Consider the following 7,912-nt stretch of genomic DNA (forward strand, 5'->3'; position numbering starts at 1 on the left):
GGAGATTGTTAATAGATCTTCCACCAATCTTGACCCCACACTTCTCCTCATAGAACACAGCCTGATCTTACCAATAGATAATCAATATTCTCTGACTAAGTAATTGGTCTTCAAAAATTCTGTCACTCAAATCCCAATATAATCTCTATCATAAAGCCTATCTTTTACAGCTCCTTAGCTTGCAACTGCCCCTTTCTAATCATAAATAATTATTAATTCATTCTGTTTCTATGTTTAGTCAATTTTAGACTACATAAGTTGGTAAAATAACTTCATATTTTTAGATTTTTTTTGCATTAGTTGGGTTTTTTTGGGGGAAAGTGTTTTGTTTTATATTGGTTCGCATACAAAATTCACATACAATGTGTTTCATCCTTTCCTTCATTCACATTGTGTTTCAAACAAACATTCTCATACATTGTGTTTTATAATTAATCTGCTTTGAACCATGGTTAGACTACCATCATGCCATCTTCTCAGGTCAACATTACCTAAATTTGACTAATAATTATATTAACAGGTCTTATTTGTAGGCATGTGGATGTTATCCTATTGTTGACATAGGAATACTTTAAGAAACCTCTAGAAACATTCTTTTTTGACAATAACTACATCATTTCTTTACAATTTGTTATTCTAAGCATAGTACATTATATGAATGCCCCATTCAAAATGGCCAATCCAGTCCATTTCAGTTGTCTAATGGTTAGGAAAAAAACAAAGCCCTAGGAATTGATGTCATACCAATTGACATATTTCAGAAAACAAATTCTGCCCTGGATGTGCTCACCAAACTGTGCCAAGAAATCTGGAGGACAACTACCTGGTCAGCTGACTGTAAGAGAGACATATTTATTGCTATTCAAAAAAAGGGTGATCCAACCGAGTGTGTAAATTATGAAACAATATCATTAATACATATGCAATCAAAATCTTGCTGAAGATTATGGAAAAATGATTGGAAGAGCACATAAGCAGAGAACTACCAAAAGTGAAGGCTGGATTTTAAAGAGGCTGTTGAACCAGGATCATCATTGCCAATGTCAGATGGATTTGACAGAAAACAGAGAATACCAGAAGAATGTTTATCTATATTTCATTGATTACGTACACCAAGATATTTGACTGTGTGGATCACAACAAATTATGGCTAAACTTGAGAAGAATTGGAATTCCAGAATACCTTAAGGTGCTCTTGTGAAATCTATAGTAGAACAAAGAGGCAAATGTCAGAAGAGGGCAAGGAAACACTACATGGTTCAAAAGAAGTGCATCAGGGATGTGTTCTGTCTCCAAACCTTTTCAATCTATATGAAGAACTGATCGTTTGTGAGGCTGGTTTTTATGAGCAGAAATGTGGAATCAGAATTGAAGAAAGACTTATCAACAACTTTCATAATGCAGATGACACAACCTTGCTCACTGAAACTAGAAGAACCTGAAGTGTTTGCTGCAGAAGGCCAAGGACTGTAGTCTTCAATATGGATTGAAGCTCAACAACAAGAAAATAAAGTTTCTCACCATTGGGCTGAGCGGCAGCACCATGGTGCGTGGAGAAGAGATTGAGATTGTCAACAATTTCAGCTTCCTTGAGTCCACAATCCAAATTCTTGGAACCAGCAGCTAGGATATAAAAAAAAAGAATTGGATTAGAAAAGTCTGCTGTCAGGGACCTCTCTAGAGTGCTGAAGTGCAAAGATGTCAGTCTAGAGCCTAAAGTGTGTCTGATCCAGGCTTTGCAATTACTTACTATGCATCAGAGAGCTGAACAATGACTAAGGATGATAGAAGAAAAATTGTTTGATGCTTGATGCCTTTGAGTTGTGGTGCTGGAGAAGAGTATTGAACATATCATAGACTGCCAAGAGAACAAACAGGTCTGTTCTAGAGAGGGTGAAATAAAGCTACAGCTTGAAGGCAAGGATTTTGAGATTCTGTCTCATATACTTTGGGTGTGTTGCCAAGAGGGTCCGATTCTTGTAGAAGCACATCATGTTTGGAAAGGTGAAGGGACAACGCAGGAAAGAAAGACTCTGGGTGAGATGGATTGTCACAGTGACTGGGGAAATAGGGACAGGTCTGTCAGAGACAGTAATAATGGCTCAGGATAGGACAGAGTTCAGAGCTATTGTGCTATAAGTTGCAGGCAACTCAATGGCACACAGCAACAATAAAAACAATACCTAGGATTTCAAAGTTTTATGCATGTCACATCATCTATCATTTCAAATTTTCCTATATTCATACATTATACATTCTACATTTCAATTATTAATAGATGTTGCAGCTGTTTCTTCTCAGTTTAAGTTGTACTACATCAGCAAATGAGATCTTAAAAATTTTGTCCTATCCATGCCTGCTTTGAAGAGTCAGTTCTTTCTCTGTTATATTTGTATTGCCTCTAACCTATAGGAATCATCTTCTGGCACCATTATCAGACAGTGTTCTGCTTCTACCCATAAGCTTTTCAGTGCCTGTGTTGCTGTTGTTGTTTATTTAAGTTGTTTGTTTATTTTTCAAAATTAGACTGACACATAATTCTTTCTAGTTACTCTTAATCTGAAAACTCCCCTGAAACCTCTCCACCTTTAGTGCTCCTGATAATATTTGAAATGCTGGTGACATAGCTTCCAATATCACATCACACAAGCCACTACTGTACAACAAAGTGACAGGGAAATGTTAGAAACCCATCTTTACCAAATTGCATTCAGCCTTTGGATCTTAACATGATTAACAGAAGTGCAAGTATGGACAAGGATTTAACATTTTTCTGTGAACCAGTTTCACTTGTAAAATGGGAATAATCTCAACTAAGTTTATTAGAGGAATCTAATTAGACAATACATGTCAGTAAAGCACGTACAGCCAGACTCAGCACACAGTAATTACGTGGTGATTATTCAACTTGATAGTTAACCACCACTCATCTGTCAGTTGTCATGAAATGGTGATTTTCATGTTGCTGTAATGTTGGAAGTTATGCTATTGTTTTATGTTGTTTTGTTATGTTATGTTATGTTATGTTATGTTATGTTATGTTATGTTATGTTATGTTATGTGCTGTCAATTTAAATCCTGAACCTCCCTCCACTAGGTTTTCAGAGGCTGTAAGTCAGCAGAGTTCCCATCTTTTTCCTATGAGGCATCTGGTAGATTAAAACTACTTGCCTTTGGCTTGGCAGCATAATTCTTTACCAACTAGGCCACCAGAGCTCTTTTGGAAGCTATTCTACTATTATTTAAAATACCAAAGGGTTGTTCATAGTGGGCATGTTTCAGCACAATGTCCTCCTTCAGATAGAATAGGAAGAAAGGCGTAGTGATTTACTTTAAAAACTTAGCCAAACAGACTGTATGGATCACACTCGAATATTACGCTTTATGGTTCTAGATAGGGACTGTATATCTGTGACAGTTTGAATCTACCAGCAATTGTGAAGGAGAAAGATGGGCAATCTTCTCCTATGTGATTTTCAACCTCCAAAAAGTGGGTCAGCTGTGAACCAGTTCTAACTTGATGACATTAAGTTTTGAGGGTTTTGTTGATAGTGCTAGAAGATGAACGCCCTAAGCAGAAAGCACTTAAAATATTGTATGACTACAGAAATGAACTTGAACATATCAACAGTCACAAAGATAGCACAGGATAGGGCAATAAGGCAACATTTCATTCTGTGTACACCGTCAACGTGAGTCAGAGGCAAGAGCTAGTAACAACAACAGCTAGATGTGAAAGAGCAAGCTCTGAAGAACACGTTAGTGGACAATTTCTAGCTCTTGAGGGGAGGAGGTTGTAGAATAAAATATGCAAACAAGAAAGCGAACCAGAGAATCGTTGCCTGTTCTGAAGCCTTACTAAGAGGTGAACTCAACTCCTTTCTTATAGATTTTGAATTAGAGCTAAGATTCTGGTTCAGTTAAGTCTCACTCATTCACTCATACTTTGTCAGGTATCTACTGTACTCTAGGTGCTGCTCTAGAAACTAGAATTTTAACAGTGGAAAAACAAACCAAATTAAGGGGAAAACCAGGAAAGCTACACCTGAGAAACTATTACAAAGAAGGACAATACTCATAAAAAGGAAATTGAGCAATTAAGCTGGAGTGCTACAAATGTTCAGTGAAAAGTGAACTTCTATAAGTTTCTGTTACGCATAGAGATAAAGAAGTGTTGACAGTAAAGTAAGGAGTTAAAGGAAACCCTGAGGATAAAGGAGGGTGAAGGTGAATGGCCAGAGATCCTGCAGACAGTGAGAACAACCAGCAGGCCCTGATGATCTGATTAAAGTCCACGGGTTAGCAGAGCTTATGGAAACTTCCTGGAGAAGCTTTTAAACTCTTGAGAACTGGGGGGAAGTAGGGATAGTGCATGGGATAATTTACAAAAGAAGCTTCTTGTCCAAGCAAACTATAAAGTTCCACAGTAGAGAGTGTGCTACATGTTTAAAAGAAGGGAAGTGGAGACAGGAAAAATGATAATTTAGAACCATATGTGGAAGATTTTTAGGATTAGTAAGAAGTTAGTTCACTGGGTTCAAAAGAGTTAGAAGAGAGAAAAAAATTGTCAAGATCTCATTAGAAAAAAATGGAAAAAGGGAAAGTGGAAGTCAATAAGAATCGATCCAACCATACATGAATTTATCAGATAGTATTTCTACCTTAATATTAGTATGTGCTGCAAATATATCTGTGTATATAACACAGCCAATAGGGAATAAAGTTATGTAAACTCTTTCATCATAACCAAACATTTTTTTCCCAGAGCTTTTATAGCTGAGTTTATTAATCTAACTTTAAAATATCAAAGTTTGAGGAGCTCTGGTGACTTAGTGGCAAGAAGCTATGCTGCAATCCCAAAGTCACACAGTTTGACTCTATCAGCTGCTCTCGGGAGAAAAGTGGACAGTCTCCTCCTGTGTGATTTACGGCCCTGAAAGTCCACTGGACTGTCAGCTACAAGTTGGTTCTGACTTGATGGCATACAACAACAACAGCAACATAGTTGAATATTAAAAGCAAAATAATAGAAATAGCATGTTATTATTACAGTTCACATATGCACATACTGCATATCAAATACAAGCAATGTTATCAGTGGCCTCTGTTAAGAGCTATGACACGGACCACTACCTATGGGGTGATGGTCATACTCTTAATATGCTTCTCAATTCTAATGGCCTTGTCTTACCTGGTTTGGTTCAAAGCCCAACAGTTCTGCCTGATTCATTTCATCCATCTCTTCTAGTTCCTTCCTCTCGGGTAGGAATTTTTCCAGCAGAGAGGGTTTATCATGAGAGAAAAAAGTCATTCTCAGGAAAGTTGATTTTAAATTCAATGATTATGTGCCCTTTTTCATATGGACGGCATGCACCATTTAGCACACTTTTGATATTGTCATGCTTGACAATCTGACCTGGATGAGAGGTGATGGCTGTGGTTTAGTTATGAAGAGTAAATATTGGCTTTTGTGAAACCATATAATGTTACAACCAGATCTATGTCCATAGACATGAAAAAGTCTTCTCTTCATCTACAAAAACAGAGTGATCCTTCTGATCAAAAAACAATGATAATGTCTCCTGGCTCCAGACCTGTTTTTTATATTGTTTTTTTCCTTCACTGTAGAATGTTATCTTCTGACCACCTTTCATGCCTTTGTCAATATGAACTTCTAAAATACTTTTCTTATGAACCTATCTTCCTTTCAGCTTTTATTTCTATCTTTAGGGGTGATCCACGCCCCATAGACCTGGCACTCACTCCATGCACGTAGACTGAACTTGTAAGCCATTCCAGGCCTAATCTGATGCATTCTTATCTGCATTTCAATACCTTAGCAATTAGCAGTAGTATTAGAAGTAGCATTCTACTTCTCTTTTCTTACATCTTCGGCCTTCATAGTTGTCACAAACCACATTCTTTTGCTGAGCCAGTTTTCTTGTTACACCATTATATATATTGATATATCTGAGCTGGCAGAGGCTGAGGTGGGGAGTAGGAAAGAACATGTGACTGTGTCTAGTTTCCTCAGCCTCCTACCAAGCATTCTGCAAAATTTCCCCAAAATCAAACAACGTGAAGAAATTATTTATGGTCCTTGGGTTTTGAGACCCTAGTCTTGGTGGGAATCAAGGTCAACTGGCATAAAATAAACCACACGAAGACAATGTTGTATACCCTACTTTGATTAATAGCAACCCAGAGTCTTAAAAGCATTCCAGCAGCCATCTAACATGCAACTATTGGTCTCTTCCTTCCTTATCCCAAGGCTTAACTTTCAGCATAACAATAGATAGGCCTATAGCAAGGTCATTCCTTAGAATATTCATCTTCATAAGATCTAGAGGGCGGTATTTGCCCAAAGATAAAGCTCAGAAAAAGGTAGAATAGAGGGATTAATGGAAAAAAGGAATCACGGGAGAAGTGAGAAGAGTATTATAATGAATGTCATAAAGCAAAATGCATATAAATGTTGTATGGAAAACCAATTACTTTATAAACTTTCACTCTCACCACATAAAAAGGGGGGAGGGGGGACTCATCCTGGCCCAGATTTAAAAAGAAGCAGGATCTTGATTCAGATCTAAAATTCAGGAAGAATGCAGGAAGTCACATCAAAAGAATGAAGTATTTTTAAAAAACTAGAGAAAGAGGAAACCATGAAATGTAAAAAGTAATTTGTTCTATCAGCATAATCGACAAGGTCACAGATTCTTTGAATGTCCTAAATTATGATACCTGGAATTTTGTGCTCCATTTGGTTAGATAAGTTTGTATCTATAAAATTTCCATCCTGGAGTGGAGGAAGAATATAGCAGTTGTTCCACCTCTACCTCCCAAGGCTGATCACTTCCTGAGAAACCGGATAACATCTAAGCTTGTCATATCAAAGACCAGACCAGACAATGGATTCTGATAAGGCTCTGAGCCTGATAACAATAGCCCAAACCTAACTTAATTAACACCCCAAATGCCAAGAAATACCATCTTCCTTAGTTCTCCCCAGGACTCCTATAAGAAGGAACATCCCCCAAAATTGCGGGCAGTCATCTGGACTCTCTCCACATGCTGTGTGTGCAGCCAGGCAACTTGGCGTCCCTCTCAGACCATGCAATAAAGGCCTGTTCCTTCCTTCCTTCCTCCCTCCCTCTCCTTCTCTCTCCCTCTCTCCCTCTCTCTCCCTCCCCCTCTCTCCCTCTCCTTCTCCATCTCTCCCTCTTTCCCTCTCTCTCCCTCTCTCCTTCTCTCTTCCTCTCTCTCCCTCAATACTCTTTTTGTATTTAACAAAAAGTATTTTGTACACCCTAGGAAATTCTCTAAAGTTAGCAGACTTAAGGAAAGAATCAGAAAGAACGAGAAAGATTAACACAGATTTATCAAAGGGGAGAGGGATAGAGAGCTCCCAGGTGAGGTCCCTCATTCTGAAGATGCAGAATGGGAAGTCACACCTTCAAAGGTATCAGGGAGGGTCTTTATAATGGAGTCTTTAGGGAGGGACATTGCATTGTGATTTATGGTTCATCCCTTAGTTCTGCCCAGTGGGCAGGGACATTCACTCTTCTTGTTGACCTGTGTGTTCTTTGAATTCTTCATTCTCCCTCTTTGCCCCCATGTTCAGACATAAAAATTCTTGCCTTTTCTTTAAAGCTTTCCTGACAGTCACTTGCCACCTTGGTCAGCCATCTAACTCCAAGCTCTATTCATAGACTGTCACATTCTCCACAAAACGTTGCCTTCTGTAACCTCACCCTCAGGCTTGTCACCCACACACTGACACAGACTCTTCTTCAAGTCCCAGTTGTAACAAGATGAGACCATTAAGAGTTTATTGAAGCTTTGGGTATAATAAAGCAGTTAAAGAAAATTAAATTAAGACAGTAAAGTGAAACTACTTTTAAATGTATTACTC

At 38.2% G+C, this 7,912-nt stretch overlaps 1 pseudogene; it reads right to left on the minus strand.

The window, feature by feature from the left end:
- Positions 1-5,827, minus strand: part of LOC102860975 — a 49,069-nt pseudogene extending 43,242 nt beyond the window's left edge.
- Between the last annotated feature and the right edge of the window lie 2,085 nt (positions 5,828-7,912).

The sequence above is a fragment of the Elephantulus edwardii genome, unplaced genomic scaffold (genome assembly GCF_000299155.1).
Source record: "Elephantulus edwardii isolate Elephantulus edwardi_28Jun2011 unplaced genomic scaffold, EleEdw1.0 scaffold00019, whole genome shotgun sequence".
Taxonomy (NCBI): domain Eukaryota; kingdom Metazoa; phylum Chordata; class Mammalia; order Macroscelidea; family Macroscelididae; genus Elephantulus; species Elephantulus edwardii.